Raw genomic sequence first — 25,000 nt, 5'->3', positions numbered from 1 at the left:
AAAGTTGCTTCCACTTTGAGACAACGGCAGTAAAATCTAGTGCAATGAAGCTGCGTTCAGGTGTCAGTTGGTCCGAGGGTCCTTTTCCAGTGGATTTGCATGTGTCGCCAGATGACCGCTGTTTCCAGAGAAGCTGAGCTTAGAGGAGGAGGCTGGAGCTTCACCCCCTACAGAAAGATCTGAAAGTACTCTCAGGGTCTGATTCCCTCAGCACGACGTTTCTCATTAGGACTCTGACCAGTGCGACACAGGACGCTAACTTTCATTGACAGGATCTGAAGTCGTTTATCAGCCATGTTTGTTCCACAGTTCTTGGATCTGTTTCACTAGAATCAGTAACATTCAGCTACTGCTAAGGTCAGCGTGGCTAACAGAGCTGGGGCCACAGAGGAGCAGCTATAGCTGAGGGTAGAGGGGTAATGCGGCCAGAGCCAGTGAGGAGCAGCTATAGCTGAGGGTAGAGGGGTAATGCGGCCAGAGCTAGTGAGGAGCAGCTATAGCTGAGGGTAGAAGGGGTAACGCGGCTAGAGCTAGTGAGGAGCAGCTATAGCTGAGAGTAGAAGGGGTAACACAGCTAGAGCTAGTGTGGAGCAGCTACAGCTGAGAGTAGAAGGGGTAACGCGGATAGAGCTAGTGAGGAGCAGCTACAGCTGAGAGTAGAAGGGGTAACGCGGCTAGAGCTAGTGAGGAGCAGCTACAGCTGAGGGTAGAAGGGGTAACGCAGCTACAGCTAGTGAGGAGCAGCTATAGCTGAGAGTAGAAGGGGTAACACAGCTAGAGCTAGTGAGGAGCAGCTATAGCTGAGAGTAGAAGGGGTAACACAGCTAGAGCCAGTGAGGAGCAGCTATAGCTGAGAGTAGAAGGGGTAACACAGCTAGAGCCAGTGAGGAGCAGCTATAGCTGAGAGTAGAAGGGGTAACACAGCTAGAGCTAGTGTGGAGCAGCTATAGCTGAGAGTAGAAGGGGTAACACAGCTAGAGCTAGTGAGGAGCAGCTATAGCTGAGAGTAGAAGGGGTAACGCAGCTAGAGCTAGTGAGGAGCAGCTATAGCTGAGAGTAGAAGGGGTAACGCAGCTAGAGCCAGTGAGGAGCAGCTATAGCTGAGAGTAGAAGGGGTAACGCAGCTAGAGCCAGTGAGGAGCAGCTATAGCTGAGGGTAGAAGGGGTAACACAGCTAGAGCTAGTGAGGAGCAGCTATAGCTGAGGGGAGAAGGGGTAACACAGCTAGAGCTAGTGAGGAGCAGCTATAGCTGAGAGTAGAAGGGGTAACGCAGCTAGAGCCAGTGAGGAGCAGCTATAGCTGAGAGTAGAAGGGGTAACGCAGCTAGAGCTAGTGAGGAGCAGCTATAGCTGAGGGTAGAAGGGGTAACACAGCTAGAGCCAGTGAGGAGCAGCTATAGCTGAGAGTAGAAGGGGTAACGCAGATAGAGCCAGTGAGGAGCAGCTATAGCTGAGGGTAGAAGGGGTAACACAGCTAGAGCTAGTGAGGAGCAGCTATAGCTGAGGGTAGAAGGGGTAACACAGCTAGAGCCAGTGAGGAGCAGCTATAGCTGAGAGTAGAAGGGGTAACGCAGATAGAGCTAGTGAGGAGCAGCTATAGCTGAGAGTAGAAGGGGTAACGCAGATAGAGCTAGTGAGGAGCAGCTATAGCTGAGAGTAGAAGGGGTAACACAGCTAGAGCTAGTGAGGAGCAGCTATACCTGAGAGTAGAAGGGGTAACACGGCTAGAGCTAGTGAGTAGCAGCTATAGCTGAGAGTAGAAGGGGTAACACAGCTAGAGCTAGTGAGGAGCAGCTATACCTGAGAGTAGAAGGGGTAACACGGCTAGAGCTAGTGAGGAGCAGCTATAGCTGAGAGTAGAAGGGGTAACGCGGCTAGAGCTAGTGAGGAGCAGCTATAGCTGAGAGTAGAAGGGGTAACACAGCTAGAGCTAGTGAGGAGCAGCTATAGCTGAGAGTAGAAGGGGTAACGCGGCTAGAGCTAGTGAGGAGCAGCTATAGCTGAGAGTAGAAGGGGTAACACAGCTAGAGCCAGTGAGGAGCAGCTTTAGCTGAGAGTAGAAGGGGTAACACAGCTAGAGCCAGTGAGGAGCAGCTATAGCTGAGAGTAGAAGGGGTAACACAGCTACAGCCAGTGAGGAGCAGCTATAGCTGAGGGGAGAAGGGGTAACACAGCTAGAGCCAGTGAGGAGCAGCTATAGCTGAGAGTAGAAGGGGTAACACAGCTACAGCTAGTGAGGAGCAGCTATAGCTGAGGGGAGAAGGGGTAACACAGCTAGAGCCAGTGAGGAGCAGCTATAGCTGAGGGGAGAAGGGGTAACACAGCTAGAGCTAGTGAGTAGCAGCTATAGCTGAGAGTAGAAGGGGTAACACAGCTACAGCCAGTGAGGAGCAGCTATAGCTGAGGGGAGAAGGGGTAACACAGCTAGAGCCAGTGAGGAGCAGCTATAGCTGAGAGTAGAAGGGGTAACACAGCTACAGCTAGTGAGGAGCAGCTATAGCTGAGAGTAGAAGGGGTAACACAGCTAGAGCCAGTGAGGAGCAGCTATAGCTGAGAGTAGAAGGGGTAACACAGCTAGAGCCAGTGAGGAGCAGCTATAGCTGAGAGTAGAAGGGGTAACACAGCTAGAGCCAGTGTGGAGCAGCTACAGCTGAGAGTAGAAGGGGTAACGCGGCTAGAGCTAGTGAGGAGCAGCTATAGCTGAGGGTAGAAGGGGTAACACAGCTAGAGCTAGTGAGGAGCAGCTATAGCTGAGAGTAGAAGGGGTAACACAGCTAGAGCTAGTGAGGAGCAGCTATAGCTGAGAGTAGAAGGGGTAACGCAGCTAGAGCCAGTGAGGAGCAGCTATAGCTGAGAGTAGAAGGGGTAACGCAGCTAGAGCTAGTGAGGAGCAGCTATAGCTGAGGGTAGAAGGGGTAACACAGCTAGAGCTAGTGAGGAGCAGCTATAGCTGAGGGGAGAAGGGGTAACACAGCTAGAGCTAGTGAGGAGCAGCTATAGCTGAGAGTAGAAGGGGTAACGCAGCTAGAGCTAGTGAGGAGCAGCTATAGCTGAGAGTAGAAGGGGTAACGCAGCTAGAGCTAGTGAGGAGCAGCTATAGCTGAGGGTAGAAGGGGTAACACAGCTAGAGCCAGTGAGGAGCAGCTATAGCTGAGAGTAGAAGGGGTAACGCAGATAGAGCTAGTGAGGAGCAGCTATAGCTGAGAGTAGAAGGGGTAACACAGCTAGAGCTAGTGAGGAGCAGCTATAGCTGAGAGTAGAAGGGGTAACACAGCTAGAGCTAGTGAGGAGCAGCTATAGCTGAGAGTAGAAGGGGTAACGCAGATAGAGCTAGTGAGGAGCAGCTATAGCTGAGAGTAGAAGGGGTAACACAGCTAGAGCCAGTGAGGAGCAGCTTTAGCTGAGAGTAGAAGGGGTAACGCAGCTAGAGCTAGTGAGGAGCAGCTATAGCTGAGAGTAGAAGGGGTAACGCGGCTAGAGCTAGTGAGGAGCAGCTATAGCTGAGAGTAGAAGGGGTAACACAGCTAGAGCCAGTGAGGAGCAGCTTTAGCTGAGAGTAGAAGGGGTAACACAGCTAGAGCTAGTGAGGAGCAGCTATAGCTGAGAGTAGAAGGGGTAACACAGCTACAGCTAGTGAGGAGCAGCTATAGCTGAGAGTAGAAGGGGTAACACAGCTAGAGCTAGTGAGGAGCAGCTATAGCTGAGAGTAGAAGGGGTAACACAGCTACAGCCAGTGAGGAGCAGCTATAGCTGAGGGGAGAAGGGGTAACACAGCTAGAGCCAGTGAGGAGCAGCTTTAGCTGAGAGTAGAAGGGGTAACACAGCTAGAGCTAGTGAGTAGCAGCTATAGCTGAGAGTAGAAGGGGTAACGCAGCTACAGCTAGTGAGGAGCAGCTATAGCTGAGAGTAGAAGGGGTAACACAGCTAGAGCCAGTGAGGAGCAGCTTTAGCTGAGAGTAGAAGGGGTAACACAGTTAGAGCTAGTGAGGAGCAGCTATAGCTGAGAGTAGAAGGGGTAACGCGGCTAGAGCTAGTGAGTAGCAGCTATAGCTGAGAGTAGAAGGGGTAACGCAGCTAGAGCTAGTGAGGAGCAGCTATAGCTGAGAGTAGAAGGGGTAACACAGCTAGAGCTAGTGAGGAGCAGCTATAGCTGAGAGTAGAAGGGGTAACGCAGCTAGAGCTAGTGAGGAGCAGCTATAGCTGAGAGTAGAAGGGGTAACACAGCTAGAGCTAGTGAGGAGCAGCTATAACTGAGAGTAGAAGGGGTAACACAGCTAGAGCTAGTGAGGAGCAGCTATAGCTGAGAGTAGAAGGGGTAACACAGCTAGAGCTAGTGAGGAGCAGCTATAGCTGAGAGTAGAAGGGGTAACACAGCTAGAGCCAGTGAGGAGCAGCTATAGCTGAGAGTAGAAGGGGTAACACAGCTAGAGCTAGTGAGGAGCAGCTATAGCTGAGAGTAGAAGGGGTAACACAGCTAGAGCTAGTGAGGAGCAGCTATAGCTGAGGGTAGAAGTGGTAACGCAGCTAGAGCTAGTGAGGAGCAGCTATAATTGAGAGTAGAAGGGGTAACGCAGCTAGAGCTAGTGAGGAACAGCTATAGCTGAGGGTAGAAGGGGTAACGCAGCTAGAGCTAGTGAGGAGCAGCTATAGCTGAGAGTAGAAGGGGTAACGCAGCTAGAGCCAGTGAGGAACAGCTATAGCTGAGGGTAGAAGGGGTAACGCAGCTAGAGCTAGTGAGGAGCAGCTATAGCTGAGGGTAGAAGGGGTAACGCAGCTACAGCTAGTGAGGAGCAGCTATAGCTGAGAGTAGAAGGGGTAACGCAGCTAGAGCTAGTGAGGAGCAGCTATAGCTGAGAGTAGAAGGGGTAACGTGGCTACAGCCAGTGAGGAGCAGCTATAGCTGAGAGTAGAAGGGGTAACGCAGCTAGAGCTAGTGAGGAGCAGCTATAGCTGAGAGTAGAAGGGGTAACGCAGCTAGAGCTAGTGAGGAGCAGCTATAGCTGAGAGTAGAAGGGGTAACGCGGCTAGAGCTAGTGAGGAGCAGCTATAGCTGAGAGTAGAAGGGGTAACGCAGCTAGAGCTAGTGAGGAGCAGCTATAGCTGAGAGTAGAAGGGGTAACACAGCTAGAGCTTGTGAGGAGCAGCTATAGCTGAGAGTAGAAGGGGTAACACAGCTACAGCTAGTGAGGAGCAGCTATAGCTGAGAGTAGAAGGGGTAACACAGCTAGAGCTAGTGAGGAGCAGCTATAGCTGAGAGTAGAAGGGGTAACGCAGCTAGAGCCAGTGAGGAGCAGCTATAGCTGAGAGTAGAAGGGGTAACACAGCTAGAGCTAGTGAGGAGCAGCTATAGCTGAGAGTAGAAGGGGTAACACAGCTAGAGCTAGTGAGGAGCAGCTATAGCTGAGAGTAGAAGGGGTAACGCAGATAGAGCTAGTGAGGAGCAGCTATAGCTGAGGGTAGAAGGGGTAACGCGGCTAGAGCTAGTGAGGAGCAGCTATAGCTGAGAGTAGAAGGGGTAACGCGGCTAGAGCTAGTGAGGAGCAGCTATAGCTGAGAGTAGAAGGGGTAACGCGGCTAGAGCTAGTGAGGAGCAGCTATAGCTGAGAGTAGAAGGGGTAACGCGGCTAGAGCTAGTGAGTAGCAGTTATAGCTGAGAGTAGAAGGGGTAACACAGCTAGAGCTAGTGAGGAGCAGCTATAGCTGAGAGTAGTTAACAGGTTAGACAGGTGTATAACTACAGGTTAACAGGTTTGACTGCTGTATAACTACAGGTTCGACAGGTTTATAACTACATGTTAACAGGTTCGACAGGTTTATAACTACATGTTAACAGGTTTGACTGGTGGATATTTACAGGTTAACAGGTTTGACTGCTGTATAACTACATGTTAACAGGTTCGACAGGTTTATAACTACATGTTAACAGGTTTGACTGGTGGATAACTACAGGTTAACAGGTTAGACTGATGTACAACTATAGGTTTACAGGTTACTCTACTGTATAACTACAGGTTAATAGGTTAGGCTGGTGTATAACTACAGCTTAACAGACAGGTTAGACTGCTGTATAACTACATATTAATAGGTTACACTGGTTTATAACTACAGGTTAACAGGTTAGACTGCTGTATAACTACATGTTAAATGGTTAGACTGCTGTATAACTACAGGTTAACAGGTTAGACTGGTGTATATCTACATGTTAATAGGTTACACTGGTTTATAACTACAGGTTAACAGCTTTGACTGCTGTATAACTACATGTTAGCAGGTTAGACTGGTTTATAACTACAGGTTAACATGTTTGACTGGTGTATAACTACAGGTTAAGAGGTCAGACTGCTGTATAACTACAGGTTAACAGGTTAGACTGCTGTATAACTACATGTTAACTGGTTAGACTGGTTTATAACTACAGGTTACCAGGTTAGACTGGTGTATAACTACATGTTAACAGGTTAGACTGTTGTATAACTTTATGTTAACAGGTTAGACTGGTGTATAACTACAGGTTAACAGGTTAGACTGGGGTATACCTATAGGTTAAAAGGTTAGACAGGTGTATAACTACAGGTTAACATGTTAGACTGGTTTATAGCTACATGTTAACAGGTTAGACTGGGGTATACCTACAGGTTAAAAGGTTAGACAGGTGTATATCTACATGTTAACAGATTACACTGGTTTATAACTACAGGTTAACAGGTTTGACTGCTGTATAACTACAGGTTAACAGGTTCCACAGGTTTATAACTACATGTTAACAGGTTCGACAGGTTTATAACTACATGTTAACAGGTTTGACTGGTGTATAACTGCATGTTAACAGGTTTGATTGTTTTATAACTACAGGTTAACAGGTTAGACTGCTGTATAACTACATGTTAACAGGTTAGACTGTTTTATAACTACAGGTTAATAGGTTAGACTGGTGTATAACTACGTGTTAACAGGTTAGACTGTTTTATAACTACAGGTTAACAGGTTAGACTGGTGTATAACTACAGGTTAACAGGTTTGACTGGTGTATAACTACATGTTAACAGGTTAGACTGCTGTATAACTACAGGTTAACATGTTAGACTGGTTTATAGCTACATGTTAACAGGTTAGACTGGGGTATACCTACAGGTTAAAAGGTTAGACAGGTGTATATCTACATGTTAACAGATTACACTGGTGTATAACTACAGGTTAACAGGTTAGACTGGTGTATAACTACAGGTTAACATTTTTGACTGGTGTATAACTACAGGTTAACAGGTTAGACTGCTGTATACCTACAGGTTAACAGTTTAGACTGGTTTATAACTACAGGTTAACAGGTTACACTGGTTTATGGCTACAGGTTAACAGGTTAGGCTGGTGTATAACTACAGGTTAACAGGTTACACTGGTTTATAATTACAGGATAACAGGTTAGACTGGTTTATAACTACAGATTAATATATTAGACTGCTGTATAACTACATGTTAACAGTTCGACTGGTTTATAACTACAGGTTAAACTGGTGTATAACTACATGTTATCAGGTTAGACTGTTTTATAACTACAGGTTAACAGGTTAGACTGGTTCATAACTACAGGTTAACAGGTTTGACTGGTGTATAACTACACGTTAACAGGTTAGACTGCTGTATAACTACAGGTCAACATGTTAGACTGGTTTATAGCTACATGTTAACAGGTTAGACTGGGGTATACCTACAGGTTAAAAGGTTAGACAGGTGTATATCTACATGTTAACAGATTACACTTGTGTATAACTACAGGTTAACAGGTTAGACTGGTGTATAACTACAGGTTAACATGTTTGACTGGTGTATAACTACAGGTTAACAGTTTAGACTGTTGTATACCTACAGGTTAACAGGTTAGACTGGTGTATAACTACATGTTAATAGGTTAGACTGTTGTATAACTTTATGTTAACAGGTTAGACTGGTGTATAACTACAGGTTAACAGTTTAGACTGGGGTATACCTATAGGTTAAAAGGTTAGACAGGTGTATAACTACAGGTTAACATGTTAGACTGGTTTATAGCTACATGTTAACAGGTTAGACTGGGGTATACCTACAGGTTAAAAGGTTAGACAGGTGTATATCTACATGTTAACAGATTACACTGGTGTATAACTATAGGTTAACAGGTTAGACTGGTGTAGAACTACAGGTTAACATGTTTGTCTGGTGTATAACTACAGGTTAACAGGTTAGACTCCTGTATACCTACAGGTTAACAGGTTAGACTGGTTTATAACTACAGGTTAACAGGTTACACTGGTTTATGACTACAGGTTAACAGGTTAGACTGGTGTATAACTACAGGTTAACAGGTTACACTGGTTTATAATTACAGGATAACATGTTAGACTGGTTTATAACTACAGATTAACAGATTAGACTGCTGTATAACTACATGTTAATAGTTTCGACTGGTTTATAACTACATGTTAACAGGTTTGACTGGTGTATAACTACATGTTATCAGGTTAGACTGTTTTATAACTACAGGTTAACAGGTTAGACTGGTTCATAACTACAGGTTAACAGGTTTGACTGGTGTATAACTACACGTTAATAGGTTAGACTGCTGTATAACTACAGGTTAACATGTTAGACTGGTTTATAGCTACATGTTAACAGGTTAGACTGGTGTATACCTACAGGGTAAAAGGTTAGACAGGTGTATATCTACATGTTAACAGATTCCACTTGTGTATAACTACAGGTTAACAGGTTAGACTGGTGTATAACTACAGGTTAACAGTTTAGACTGTTGTATACCTACAGGTTAACAGGTTAGACTGGTGTATAACTACATGTTAACAGGTTAGACCGGTTTATAACTACAGGATAACAGGTTAGACTGCTATATAACTACATGTTACCAGGTTAGAGTGGTTTATAATTACAGGTTAACAGGTTAGACTGGTGTATAACTACAAGTTAATAGGTTAGACTAGTGCATAACTATATGTTAACAGGTTAGACTGGTGTATACCTACAGGTTAACAGGTTATGGTTACTGGTTATGGTAACAGGTTATGGTAACTGGTTTATGGCTACAGGTTAACTGTTTAGACCTCTGCATAACTACATGTTATCAGGTTCGACTGGTGTATAACTACAGGTTCACAGGTTAGACTGGTGTATAACTATATGGTAACAGCTTAGACTGGTGTATAACTACAGGTTAACAGGTTAGACTGCTGTATAACTACATGTTAACAGGTCAGACTGCTGTATAACTACATTGTAACAGGTTTGACTGGTGTATAGCTACAGGTTGACAGGTTAGACTGGTGTATAACTACATGTTAACAGGTTAGACTGGTGTATAACTACAGGTTAACAGGTCAGACTGGTGTATTACTACAGGTTACAAGGTTAGAGTGGTGTTTAACTACAGGTTAAGAGGTTAGACCGGTGTATACCTTCAGTTTAACAGGTTAGACTGGTGTATAACTACATGTTAAGAGGTTAGACTGTTGTATAAGTACAGGTTAACAGGTTAGACTTGTGTATAACTACAGGTTAACAGGTTAGACTGGTGTATAACTACAGGTTAACTGGTTAGACTGGTGTATAACTACAGTTTACCAGGTCAGAGTGGTGTATAACTACAGGTTAACAGGTTAGACTGGTGTACAACTACAGGTTAACAGGTTAGACTGGTGTATAACTACATGTTAACAGGTTAGACTGGCTGGTGTATAACTATATGTTAACAGGTTAGACTGGTGTATCTCTACAGGTTAACAGGTTAGACTGGTGTACAACTACAGGTTAACAGGTTAGACTGGTGTATAACTACATGTTAACAGGTTAGACTGGTGTATAACTACATGTTAACAGGTTAGACTGGCTGGTGTATAACTACATGTTAACAGGTTAGACTGGTGTATCTCTACAGGTTAACAGGTTAGACTGGTATATAACTACAGGTTCACAGGTTGGAATGGTGTATATCTACATGTTAACAGGTTAGACTGCTGTACAACTGCATGTTAACAGGTTAGACTGCTGTACAACTTCAGGTTCACAGGTTAGACTGATATATAACTACATGTTAACAGGTTAGACTGGTGTATAACTACAGGTTAACTTGTTAGACTGGTGTATATCTACAGGTTACCAGGTTAGAGTGGTGTATAACTACAGGTTAACAGGTTAGACTGGTGTATAACTACATATTAACAGGTTACACTGGTTTATAACTACAGGTTAACAGGTTAGACTGGTGTATAACTACAGGTTACCAGGTTAGAGTGGTGTATAACTACATGTTAACAGGTTAGATTGGTGTATAACTACAGGTTAACAGTTTAGACTGGTGTATAACTACAGGTTAACAGGTTAGACTGGTGTATATCTACAAGTTAATAGGTTAGACTTGTGTATAACCACAGGTTAACAGGTTAGACTGGTGTATAACTACAGGTTAACAGGTTAGACTGGTGTATACCTACAGGTTAACAGGTTAGACTGATGTGTAACTACAGGTTACCAGGTTAGAGTGGTGTATAAGTACAGGTTAACAGGTTAGACTGTTGTATAAATACAGGTTTCCAGGTTAGAGTGGTGTATAACTACATGTTAACAGGTTAGACTGGTGTACAACTACAGGTTAACAGGTTAGACTGGTGTATAACTACAGGTTAACAGGTTAGACTGGTGTATAACTACAGGTTACCAGGTTAGACTGGTGTATAACTACAGGCTTACAGGTTAGACTGGTGTATAACTACAGGTTACCAGGTTAGAGTGGTGTATAACTACATGTTAACAGGTTAGACTGGTGTATAACTACAGGTTAACAGGTTAGACTGTTGTATAAATACAGGTTACCAGGTTAGAGTGGTGTATAACTACATGGTAACAGGTTAGACTGGTGTACAACTACAGGTTAACAGGTTAGACTGGTGTATAACTACAGGTTAACAGGTTTGACTGGTGTATAACTACAGGTTAACAGGTTTGACTGGTGTATAACTACAGGTTACCAGGTTAGACTGGTGTATAACTACAGGTTAACAGGTTAGACTGTTGTATAAATACAGGTTACCAGGTTAGAGTGGTGTATAACTACATGTTAACAGGTTAGACTGGTGTACAACTACAGGTTAACAGGTTAGACTGGTGTATAACTACAGGTTAACAGGTTTGACTGGTGTATAACTACAGGTTACCAGGTTAGACTGGTGTATAACTACAGGTTAATAGGTTAGACTGCTGTATAACTACAGGTTAACAGGTTAGACTGCTGTATAACTACAGGTTAACAGGTTAGTTTGCTGTATAACTACAGGATAACTGGTTAGAGTGGTGTATAACTACAGGTTACCAGGTTAGACTGGTGTATACCTACAGGGTAACAGGTTAGACTGGTGTATACCTACAGGGTAACAGGTTAGAATAGTGTATAACTACAGGTTAACAGGTTAGACTGCTGTATAACTACAGGTTAACAGGTTAGACTGCTGTATAACTACAGGTTAACAGGTTAGACTGGTGTATAACTACAGGTTAACTAGTTAGAGTGGTGTATAACTACAGGTTAACAGGTTAGACTGGTGTATAACTACAGGTTAACAGGTTAGACTGCTGTATAACTACAGGTTAACAGGTTAGACTGGTGTATAACTACAGGTTAACTGGTTAGAGTGGTGTTTAACTACATGTTAACAGGTTAGACTGGTGTATCTCTACAGGTTAACAGGTTAGACTGGTATATAACTACAGGTTCACAGGTTGGAATGGTGTATATCTACATGTTAACAGGTTAGACTGCTGTACAACTGCATGTTAACAGGTTAGACTGTTGTACAACTTCAGGTTCACAGGTTAGACTGATATATAACTACATGTTAACAGGTTAGACTGGTGTATAACTACAGGTTAACTTGTTAGACTGGTGTATAACTACAGGTTACCAGGTTAGAGTGGTGTATAACTACAGGTTAACAGGTTAGACTGGTGTATAGCTACATGTTAACAGGTTAGACTGGGGTATACCTACAGGTTAAAAGGTTAGACTGTTGTATAAATACAGGTTTCCAGGTTAGAGTGGTGTATAACTACATGTTAACAGGTTAGACTGTTGTATAAATACAGGTTTCCAGGTTAGAGTGGTGTATAACTACATGTTAACAGGTTAGACTGGTGTACAACTACAGGTTAACAGGTTAGACTGGTGTATAACTACAGGTTAACAGGTTAGACTGGTGTATAACTACAGGTTACCAGGTTAGACTGGTGTATAACTACAGGCTTACAGGTTAGACTGGTGTATAACTACAGGTTACCAGGTTAGAGTGGTGTATAACTACATGTTAACAGGTTAGACTGGTGTATAACTACAGGTTAACAGGTTAGACTGTTGTATAACTACAGGTTAACAGGTTTGACTGGTGTATAACTACAGGTTAACAGGTTAGACTGGTGTATAACTACAGGTTAACAGGTTTGACTGGTGTGTACCTACAGGTTAACAGGTTAGACTGATGTGTAACTACAGGTTACCAGGTTAGAGTGGTGTATAACTACAGGTTAACAGGTTAGACTGTTGTATAAATACAGGTTACCAGGTTAGAGTGGTGTATAACTACATGTTAACAGGTTAGACTGGTGTACAACTACAGGTTAACAGGTTAGACTGGTGTATAACTACAGGTTAACAGGTTTGACTGGTGTATAACTACAGGTTACCAGGTTAGACTGGTGTATAACTACAGGTTTACAGGTTAGACTGGTGTACAACTACATGTTAACAGGTTAGACTGGTGTATAACTACAGGTTAACAGGTTTGACTGGTGTGTAACTACAGGTTAACAGGTTAGACTGGTGTATAACTACAGGTTAACAGGTTTGACTGGTGTATACCTACAGGTTAACAGGTTAGACTGATGTGTAACTACAGGTTACCAGGTTAGAGTGGTGTATAACTACAGGTTAACAGGTTAGACTGTTGTATAAATACAGGTTACCAGGTTAGAGTGGTGTATAACTACATGTTAACAGGTTAGACTGGTGTACAACTACAGGTTAACAGGTTAGACTGGTGTATAACTACAGGTTAACAGGTTTGACTGGTGTATAACTACAGGTTACCAGGTTAGACTGGTGTATAACTACAGGTTTACAGGTTAGACTGGTGTATAACTACAGGTTACCAGGTTAGAGTGGTGTATAACTACATGTTAACAGGTTAGACTGGTGTATAACTACAGGTTAACAGGTTAGACTGTTGTATAAATACAGGTTACCAGGTTAGAGTGGTGTATAACTACATGTTAACAGGTTAGACTGGTGTACAACTACAGGTTAACAGGTTAGACTGGTGTATAACTACAGGTTAACAGGTTTGACTGGTGTATAACTACAGGTTAACAGGTTTGACTGGTGTATAACTACAGGTTACCAGGTTAGACTGGTGTATAACTACAGGTTAACAGGTTAGACTGTTGTATAAATACAGGTTACCAGGTTAGAGTGGTGTATAACTACATGTTAACAGGTTAGACTGGTGTACAACTACAGGTTAACAGGTTAGACTGGTGTATAACTACAGGTTAACAGGTTTGACTGGTGTATAACTACAGGTTACCAGGTTAGACTGGTGTATAACTACAGGTTAACAGGTTAGACTGCTGTATAACTACAGGTTAACAGGTTAGACTGCTGTATAACTACAGGTTAACAGGTTAGTTTGCTGTATAACTACAGGTTAACTGGTTAGAGTGGTGTATAACTACAGGTTACCAGGTTAGACTGGTGAATACCTACAGGGTAACAGGTTAGAATAGTGTATAACTACAGGTTAACAGGTTAGACTGCTGTATAACTACAGGTTAACAGGTTAGACTGCTGTATAACTACAGGTTAACAGGTTAGACTGGTGTATAACTACAGGTTAACTGGTTAGAGTGGTGTATAACTACAGGTTACCAGGTTAGACTGGTGTATACCTACAGGGTAACAGTTTAGACTGGTGTATACCTACAGGGTAACAGGTTAGAGTGGTGTATAACTACAGGTTAACAGGTTAGACTGGTGTATAACTACAGGTTAACTGGTTAGAGTGGTGTATAACTACAGGTTAACAGGTTAGACTGGTGTATAACTACAGGTTAACAGGTTAGACTGCTGTATAACTACAGGTTAACAGGTTAGACTGGTGTATAACTACAGGTTAACTGGTTAGAGTGGTGTATAACTACAGGTTACCAGGTTAGACTGGTGTATACCTACAGGGTAACAGGTTAGACTGGTGTATACCTACAGGTTAACAGGTTAGACTGCTGTATAACTACAGGTTAACAGGTTAGACTGGTGTATAACTACAGGTTAACTGGTTAGAGTGGTGTATAACTACAGGTTACCAGGTTAGACTGGTGTATACCTACAGGGTAACAGGTTAGACTGGTGTATACCTACAGGGTAACAGGTTAGAGTGGTGTATAACTACAGGTTAACAGGTTAGACTGGTGTATACCTACATGTTATCAGGTTAGACTGGTGTATAACTACACGTTATACTTGAGTCTAATGACTGTTAGGCTATCCAGTCAGGATGAGTGGTGAACTACGCCACATGCACCTGTTAAAGCATTCATGATGCAGTTTGCAGAGCAGCGCTGCTGAAGAGCCCAGTCACTCACCTGCTTCACATTAGAAATACAGCATCATCAGACTCTCACTGTCGGCTACTCTGATAGCAGACTCTCACTGTTAGCTTAGTTCATGCTTCATTAATGACAGTTGACTGTGTCACTTTCCATAATTGGGGTGGCCAGAACTTTTGATGGCCATGCTTCATCCTAGAGTGGACCTGACCACCCTAGGCTAGACCACCCCAGGCTAGACCACCCCTTGGCTGCCTCTGAGTGAGAGGTTTAGAAAGCTATTGCAGTGTTTTTCATTGAAGTTCATTAAACGTTCAATCCTTTTTTTTATGTTAAAACACTGAATCATCTTTGGATTAGTGGATGATTTGGTAGGGATGGTTGGCATTACAGAGTGTGAAGTAGGCCTGATTAGAGTGATAATACTTTCTCCTGGTGTTAGTTCAGCTCCTGTTCTGCTCTACTGCTGGTCACTCCTCTCACTTTGGAGATGTAGCACTTTATTTTACACCAAAACGATCCCAAAAGGGGAGAACAGAGTCGCACAGACTTCAGGGAGATGCTGGATGGATCTTTAGGCTCTGCTGCAGTTCTCCAAGCTCAGACATTTGTACTCCTACTCAAGCTGTTTCTCGCTAGGCCACTTTCACGTCTTTGTGAGTCACCGTTTCAATTAAGTAACAGTATTTTCCGTTGCGTAAGGATTTAGTCTACTCCACCCACTTCGGCCGTATACACAATACCGCTTTGTATGTTCTGATCATTTAGTCATGTTTATTGTAGAGCAGCTCTATCTACAGATATCATAACGATGAGAGGAAGTGCAGCGAGATTAAGACTCCCCCCTGGTTCCTGCTGATGAAGCCTGACCCTCTGGGACCCACTGGTATGAGGCGCTGGTGAATGGATTGCAGTTAAAACAGTGCTGCAGTTATGTGGTTGTTATATAAGTTTACTGTACATTTAGCCAGGAATATCTCCAGATTCACAGCTTTGAAAAGTTCTTATGTGAGCAAATCTGAAGTGGTCATTACATCCGGGCTGTATGAGTTTCTGAACTGCCGTCCAGTGTTTTCCCTCTTTGCTCATACATCTCAGCTCAGCAGACACTTCTAAGCTGATCTGTTGTTGCTGCTAATATTAGTGTGTTTTTTAGGACTATCAAAAAAGTAAAATCATTGTTCAAATCATATATCCAGTCAATGATATATATATATATATCAAATTTCATATATACATTGAGTCATTGAGTGTCTACACCATATATATCATATATAAAGTTAATACGTGTGTATATTATATATATATTGTGTATACAGTCAGTGATTCAGCCCTTCAGTAGCTCCTTGTTACAGTAGAGGAACTCAAACTCCACCAAACTGCTGCTTTTGTTAGTTTGCTGCTCATTGATTTGTACATAGTTCTCTAACTGGGGCCACAATGCAAAACAAATAGGGTCCCCATTATAAAATGTACTCTCACTGAGTAAACAAGACATTGTCATTTTTTTTGTTTACTCGCTTTTGTTACATCTCCAACAAGTTGATGCTCTCAAGGCCATCTGCTAGCCTCTAATGTTACTTGGAATCTTTGTTAGAATACCTATTTTAGAGTTATGAAAAATGAATATATGATGCTGCTGGTTGTGAAGGATCCATTTGAAAGCAGTTGCCATGGATGAGCTCGGTTATGAATAGGAGGAAGACAGATAGACGTCAGGGCTGTATGTGTAGCGCTGTTGGAAGATAACTGGCGAGGCGTGTTCTGGACCTTCCTGTGAGTCATAGATGTACAGCTGTGTTAGTAAAGACCGCTGGTTGCTCTGGCCCACCTGCATATTGGGCCCCAGTGCAAAAGACCCCCTGACCTCCTAGTTGTTACGACACTGGGTCTCTCATAAGCATGAAAGTTAGATCTTTGAAAGCTACGTTTGAATAAGAGGGCTTCAATCGGGGATTCAAACAAAGCAGCATGTGCTGTTCGGCCACCGGCGCTCCGTGACTCCAAGCGCTGTTCAGTTTGTCAGCATTACTACATTAAATTAAAGCCATATTGAGACCACTGAAAGCTGCAGTAGATTTACTCAGACAAAATCATCCAGTCTTTCAGCTCTAAAACGGTCTGTGTGGAGGTAGTAAACTGATTCCAAGCACGATGAGTGATGCTGAACACTATTTCATTCCGTTTATAAGAGCAGAGTGTAAAAATGAACTTCAGCCTGGCATTTCTGGGCTCTCCTTGCTGGTGTACAGTAGCAGCACTCTGTTCTGCTAGGTGTCCTTATGGCCTTGATCAGGACTGGACAAGAGATGGACAGTACAGCAGTGTGGTTTAATGATCAATCTGCAATTCTAAGTAATAATAGAAAGACAAAATATATAAGGAAACAAACAAAGAAGAGATTGAGGCCTAGCAAGCTGGGTTAAGCTAGGCTAAGCTAACCTTAACCTTTTTAAGTCCTCGGGACCACCGGTGGTTCCAAACTACACTGCGTCATGTTCTTCATAACGTTCATGCTCCATAAGCTCCATTCAGAAGCTGGGCGTCGTGTGAGGCTGTAGCTCTTCTCTCCAGTCTAATAGACGGTGATGTCATTTTAAACCCTTATAATAAAAGAAGCTGAACTCAGTTTGTTTTTCTACTGAAAGTCGACCCGTTTTTCCCCAAATCTGGGCTCTAAACTATAAACAGACGGCGTCTCTTCAGTGATCTGCTCTGGAAACATCACTTTTAGAGAACAACACAAAGAGCGACGGAGATTTTTGGCTCTCAGATGGACAAACCAAAACATACCCTGGAGAATAAGAGGAAACACAGGAGATAAGGTTAGCACTGCTCACTGCTGCTCATCTCACTCTGACTGGACTCGCGTGATGCTGGTTGTCACGGTAACGTCTACACCAAGCGGTTCTCTACAAATGCACATAAATTTGGATCAGATTACTTGTAGTGAGCATGTAAACTGAGATTTTCCATTTGTTGAGTAGAGAATAAACACCTCAGTCTGAATCTGTAGTCTGATTGTATTCAGTCGGATTGGCATGTCATTGCACGTAAACACAGACAGGCGGCATTTTAGGAGGAGGGTTGGTGACCGCTGAGGTGAACTGTGTAGGTCGTGGGCCTCTTGAGGACAGTGATTGGGAATAATGACCTGTGTGAAATGTGTGTGATGGTTTCAGCAGCGTATGTGTAGTTTACCGGTGTTTAGCTGGTGTTTGTTTGGCAGCAGTAGACTGGTTTATGTTTGTAGAGCACTAGAGTCACGAACGCTTTATCTCTGCCTGTAAATATTTGTGATGAACATAAAGCGTGAGTGTGCGAGTGCAGTATGTCACATGAATCACAGTCAAATCCAGTGTGACAAGACGCACGACAGCAGATGGTTTTGAGTATTTTTAGGCCGTTTTTTCATTGGGTTTGAAATATATATGCTTAAATGCAGTTAGACTATAATAAAATCTCCTCAAACCCTCTCAACTGACGTCAGTTCAAAATATTGGATCGTCCTACTTTCTCATAGCTGTGAATTTGCATGGGTCCGTGAAACCAAGTGCAATTGACACCATTCATTGTGAATGTAGCAACATGAATGTACAAATACATGTTTATGTTAGGTTTTCCACACTGTATTAGTGCGCTAGAACTCAGGGATGGATGTCTGTGACTCCTGAACTATAAGCTATTAAAATGCCAAATATGACCCTGGCAGTAAATTATAGAGGCTGAAGCTGACTCTCGGAGCCCACACACACTAATGTGTACATCACCGCTCTGGGTGTGAAAGGTGCCACCTGTAATTAACCTGTTAATACTGATCTGCTCTGGCAGTAATGTGTGCTAACAGCATCTATGTGAATACAGTCAGTGATGGACAAACACACACTCTAAGCTGTTTCCTGCCATTTAACCCTTTAAATCCCAAGCTTAGGCTTAATCTGTGCCCTTAGTGTTTCAGAAGGTGGAGGTAAAGACAGCAGAGAGAAGGTTCAGGTGTCGTGGGCTTATTTGCTTATTGGAGTTACGTACACAGCGAATGTCAGGGTTTATCAGAATACAAACTGTGATAAGTCCTGGTTATACATGAGAATTTTTATTAAAGCATTAATTCCCAAAAATAAACACCTGGTTTATGGCTCATGTTTGTCTAACAGGTGTGTATGGGTGGTGTTTAACTGGGCAGGTGTGTATGGGTGGTGTGGAAGAGGATAGGTGTGTATGGGTAGTGTTAAAAGGGCAGGTCTATATGGGTGGTGTGTATCAGGGTAGGTGTGTATGGGTGGTGTTTAACTGGGCAGGTGTATGGGTTGTGTGTAACTGGGTAGCTCTGTATGGGTGGTGTGTAACAGGGCAGTTGTGTATGGGTGGTGTGTAACAGGGCTGGTGTATATGGATGGTGTGTAACAGGGCAGGGGTGTGTATGGGTGGTGTTAAAAGGGCAGGTCTATATGGGTGGTGTATATCTGGGTAGGTGTGTATGGGTGGTGTATATCAGGGCAGGTGTGTATGGGTGATGTGTAACAGGACAGGTGTGTATGGGTGGTGTTTAACTGGGCAGGTGTGTATGGGTGGTGTGTAATTGGGCAGGTGTGTATGGGTGGTGCATAATTGAGCAGGTGTGTATGGGTGGTGTGTAACTGGGCAGGTGTGTATGGGTGGTGTGTAAATGGGCAGGTGTGAATGGGTTGTGTGTAACATGGCAGATGTGAATGGGTTGTGTGTAACAGAACAGGTGTGAATGGGTTGTGTGTAACAGGACAGGTGTGTATGGGTGGTGTTTAACTGGGCAGGTGTGTATGGGTTGTGTGTAACAGGACAGGTGTGTATGGGTGGTGTTTAACTGGGCAGGTGTGTATGTGTGGTGTGTAATTGGGCAGGTGTGTATGGGTGGTGCATAATTGAGCAGGTGTGTATGGGTGGTGTGTAACTGGGCAGGTGTGTATGGGTGGTGTGTAAATGGGCAGGTGTGAATGGGTTGTGTGTAACATGGCAGATGTGAATGGGTTGTGTGTAACTGGGCAGGTGTGAATGGGTTGTGTGTAACTGGGCAGGTGTGTATGGGTTGTGTGTAACATGGCAGATGTGAATGGGTTGTGTGTAACTGGGCAGGTGTGAATGGGTTGTGTGTAACTGGGCAGGTGTGTATGGGTTGTGTGTAACTGGGCAGGTGTGAATGGGTTGTGTGTAACAGAACAGGTGTGTATGGGTTGTGTGTAACTGGGCAGGTGTGAATGGGTTGTGTGTAACATGGCAGATGTGAATGGGTTGTGTGTAACTGGGCAGGTGTGTATGGGTGGTGTGTAACAGGACAGGTGTGTATGGGTGGTGTTTAACTGGGCAGGTGTGTATGTGTGGTGTGTAATTGGGCAGGTGTGTATGGGTGGTGCATAATTGAGCAGGTGTGTATGGGTGGTGTGTAACTAGGCAGGTGTGTATGGGTTGTGTGTAACTGGGCAGGTGTGTATAGTTAATGTTTAACTAGGCAGGTGTGTATGTATGGTGTGTAATTGGGCAGGTGTGTATGGGTTGTGTGTAACAGGACAGGTGTGTATGGGTTGTGTGTAACTGGGCAGGTGTGTATGGGATGTGTGTAACATGGCAGATGTGAATGCGTTGTGTGTAACTGGGCAGGTGTGAATGGGTTGTGTGTAACAGGACAGGTGTGTATGGGTTGTGTGTAACTGGGCAGGTGTGAATGGGTTGTGTGTAACAGGACAGGTGTGTATGGGTTGTGTGTAACAGGACAGGTGTGTATGGGTTGTGTGTAACTGGGCAGGTGTGAATGGGTTGTGTGTAACATGGCAGATGTGAATGGGTTGTGTGTAACTGGGCAGGTGTGTATGGGTTGTGTGTAACAGGACAGGTGTGTATGGGTTGTGTGTAACTGGGCAGGTGTGAATGGGTTGTGTGTAACTGGGCAGGTGTGTATGGGTTGTGTGTAACTGGGCAAGTGTGAATGGGTTGTGTGTAACAGGACAGGTGTGTATGGGTTGTGTGTAACTGGGCAGGTGTGTATGGGTTGTGTGTAACTGGGCAGGTGTGTATGGGTTGTGTGTAACATGGCAGGTGTGAATGGGTTGTGTGTAACAGGACAGGTGTGAATGGGTTGTGTGTAACTGGCAGATGTGAATGGGTTGTGTGTAACAGGACAGGTGTGAATGGGTTGTGTGTAACTGGACAGGTGTGTATGGGTTGTGTGTAACAGGACAGGTGTGAATGGGTTGTGTGTAACTGGACAGGTGTGTATGGGTTGTGTGTAACTGGGCAGGTGTGTATGGGTTGTGTGTAACTGGGCAGGTGTGAATGGGTGGTGTGTAACAGGACAGGTGTGAATGGGTTGTGTGTAACTGGCAGATGTGAATGGGTTGTGTGTAACAGGACAGGTGTGAATGGGTTGTGTGTAACTGGACAGGTGTGTATGGGTTGTGTGTAACTGGCAGATGTGAATGGGTTGTGTGTAACTGGACAGGTGTGTATGGGTTGTGTGTAACTGGGCAGATGTGAATGGGTTGTGTGTAACAGGACAGGTGTGTATGGGTTGTGTGTACCTGGGCAGGTGTGTATGGGTTGTGTGTACCTGGGCAGGTGTGTATGGGTTGTGTGTAACAGGACAGAGGTGTATGGGTGGTGTGTAACAGGACAGAGGTGTATGGGTGGTGTGTAACATGGCAGATGTGAATGGGTTGTGTGTAACAGGGCAGTTGTGAATGGGTTGTGTGTATCTGGGCAGTTGTGAATGGGTTGTGTGTAACAGGACAGGTGTGTATGGGTGGTGTGTAACAGGACAGGTGTGAATGGGTTGTGTGTAACTGGGCAGTTGTGAATGGGTTGTGTGTAACAGGACAGGTGTGTATGGGTGGTGTGTAACAAGACAGGTGTGAATGGGTTGTGTGTAACTGGGCAGTTGTGAATGGGTTGTGTGTAACAGGACAGGTCTGTATGGGTTGTGTGTAGCTGGGCAGTTGTGTATAGTTGATGTTTAACTGGGCAGGTGTGTATAGTTGATGTGTAACTGGTCAGGTGTGCATGGGTGGTGTATAAATGGGCAGGTGTGTATAGTTGATGTTTAACTGGGCAGGTGTGTATAGTTGATGTGTAACTGGTCAGGTGTGTATGGGTGGTGTTACAAGTCAGTTAAGGCTGTGTCTGACTCGAGTTCTGAGTCAGTCACCTTCTAACTTGAGTCCACATCTCCAGTGTATAATAAGAGAAACTGTGATTCTTTCAGAGGAAACTGAACTGAAGTGTGAGGCGGGCAGGAAAGAGAGTCCTGATATAGAGCTTGATGCTGCTGCTCAGGAAGTGTGTGTGTGTGAGTGTGTGAGTGTGTGTGTGTGAGTGTGTGTGTGTGTGTGTGTGTGTGTTTGTGCGTCTGGTGTGTTTATGAAGCCAAAAACAGAATCAGGCTATTTCTGGATTCCCTCACTGATTCCATCAGTCACTCTAAAATGAAGAGCTCCAGCCTCTCGCTGATAAACCCTGTTCGTTTCCTTCGTTGCTCTCGTTGGTTTGGGGTATCAATCTCACTCCGTCTCCCATCTCCAGTCCTGTCACACGCTGGAGTTTATATAATCGCTAACATTAGTATTCATCATCAGAGAGGAGCTGCAACTGATCCAGCAGATGCACATCAGACAGACAGACGGAGTCAGACTGATAGCTGGTGGTCTTAAAGGAACAGTTCAACAAAAAGACCTCATGTTGGGCTTTACTGGTCCTACAAGTGAAGGCTCTTCTTCTGCTGCCTGGCTGCAGCCAGTCTGGCACCGGCGGCCCGGCACCTGGGACAACGGCTACAACGGTGGATATCCAGTTAGCAGTGTTATCAGATTGGGCAGGTTCCCACTACACCGGGTGGACTTTGGTAGGCGATGGTGGGAGGAAAAAGTCGTTTGGTGGGTGAACCAGTTCGGGCTGGTTTGTCGTTATTTTGGCTGAATAATACAGAACAGGACTAACTCCTCCCACATCCAGTCATCAGAGCTTTGATTGAACATTTCACGCACAACCATTGAGAGAGGCCACTGCCCCGCCCATCTGTACCATTCACAGTCTGCCTCAGTGAGTAACGCTGGCTGCTGACTCTCTCCATAGTGGAGCTGAGGCTTCAGTGTCAGTCAATGTCTGTTCTATCAGCTGTTCTTCTGTAGAGTCTCTGTTCTAGTGCGGTTCTGCGCTCTTCCTCACAGTAACCGAGATCTTCCTCGTCTCCTCTTCTGTAGAGTCTCTGTTCTAGTGTGGTTCTGCGCTCTTCCTCACAGTAACTGAGATCTTCCTCGTCTCCTCTTCTGTAGAGTCTCTGTTCTAGTGTGGTTCTGCGCTCTTCCTCACAGTAACTGAGATCTTCCTCTTCTCCTCTTCTGTAGAACCTCTGTTCTAGCGCAGTTCTGTGCTCTTCCTCACAGTAACTGAGATCTTGATGACAATGATGATGATGATGATAATGATGATGACGACGATGACAAAGACGATGATGATGACGATGACGATAATGATGATGATAGTGATGATGATGATGACGATGATGATGATGCCGATAACGATGATGATGACGATGATGACGATGATGACAATGATGATGATGATAACGACGATGATGACGATGATGGTGATGACGATGATGATGATGCCAATGATGGTGATGACGACGATGATGACAACGACGATGATGATGATGATGATGGCGACGATGATGATGACGATGATGGTGATGAAGACGACGACGATGACGACGATGATGATGACGATGATGATGGTGATGACGATGACGATGATGACGACGATGATGACGACGATGATGACGATGATGACGATGACGATGACGACGATGATGATGACGATAACGATGATGATGGTGATGACGACGATGATGATGACGATGACGACGATGGTGACGACGGCGGCGATGATGGTGATGACGACGATGATGATGATGATGATGATGACGACGACGGTGACGACGACGGCAATGATGATGATGATGATGACGATGATGATGGTGATGATGATGATGATGATGTCACAGGCAGTGTCGTCCACCCCGTTTAGATGTTGCGGTGTGAGCGGATCGTCCTGCAGCGCTGATTTGAAGACTTCATCATAAACAGACTAAGCGTGTTTCTGATCGGTCAGCCCAGCACTGCCCCCCCAGCACACACCCGAATCTGAAACCACACTCTTCATCTGCTTCCTTTTCATCTTCATTTTACCTCGCTGGTGATGTCAGTTGCTACGCAACCAGGCCATTGGAGCCTGATAGTTTCTATGGTGACCAGGCAGAGGCATCATGCACTGAATAAAAGGATAGATGGAGGAGAGAGAGAGAGAGAGAGAGAGAGAGAGAGAGAGATGGATAACGAGGGTAGTGAGTGGGAGGAAAGGGTAGGACTGTGTTCGTGTTTGGGACATGAGTAAATAAGTGTGTGTGTGTGTGTGTGTGTGTGTGTGTGTGTGTGTGTGTGTGTGTGTGTGTGTGTGAGTAAGTGTGTGTGTGTGTGTGTGTGTGTGTGTGAGTGTGTGTGTGTGTGTGTGTGTGAGTGTGCGTGTGTGTGTGTGTGTGTGTGTGTGTGTGTGTGTGTGTGTGTGTGTGTGTGTGTGTGTGAGCGTGTGCTCCGTGGTGAGCGGTCAGTGTGAGAGAGGGACGGAGGGACGGACAGAGCGAGAAACAGAGCGTGGGAAAATGATCAAATGTAGAACTGTGTCTCCGACTGACCTGCAGCGTGGGAACAACACAGACACACTATCAGCCAATCACAGCTCAGCCTCCAGTCTGCAGCCAATCAGCTGAGCTCATGGGAACCAATGAGAGACCTGCTGAGCGATGCTCACGTTAATATGAATGTAAATGTGCAGAAATGAGTCATTAGCAGAACTTGCAAATCCCCCGAAGTCAGGGAAGCTGCGGTCTCGCCGGACTGTGGCAGACCCGGTGCCGGGCGGTCAGTCAGCCCCACCAGCCACTCATCATGCATCGTCTTCCCCCTCTGAGCCCACTAGGCCCCGTACGGGCTGTGATGGTGGCAAGTGGCAACAAAGTGAAAGTGAACTGTAGATGCTGCTAACTGCTCGACCAGCATAGAAGACCACCTCCATCAACACAGGAGGGTCTGTTTACAGCTTGCTAAAGGGGGTTCTTCAAGGGTTTCTTAGTGAAGGCAGTAGCATTTAAAGCAGGGGTCTCCAGCACTGGTCCTGGAGAGCAACCATCCTGCAGAGTTTAGTTCCAACCTAGCGGTCTGCATCAGAGACGTTACAAAGGAGGAGGCGGTCACTGGTCGAAACATGGGCGGGAACGCTCGGAACGCTCGGAACGCTCAGCACAGTGTATTTTTGGGGGGAAAGTCCCGCCCAGCTGACTGGTTATGCGGCG

The 25,000-nt window shown here is 44.7% G+C and overlaps 1 protein-coding gene across 5 annotated transcripts in view; it reads left to right on the top strand.

The window, feature by feature from the left end:
* dlg4b (discs, large homolog 4b (Drosophila)) overlaps positions 1–25,000 on the top strand; it is a 132,547-nt gene that overhangs the window by 19,133 nt on the left and 88,414 nt on the right. The window lies entirely within an intron of this gene.

Source organism: Pygocentrus nattereri, chromosome 9, assembly GCF_015220715.1.
Source record: "Pygocentrus nattereri isolate fPygNat1 chromosome 9, fPygNat1.pri, whole genome shotgun sequence".
Taxonomy (NCBI): Eukaryota; Metazoa; Chordata; class Actinopteri; order Characiformes; family Serrasalmidae; genus Pygocentrus; species Pygocentrus nattereri.
Note: the sequence above shows the minus strand (reverse complement) of the source record. Positions and strands in the feature narration are given on the sequence as shown.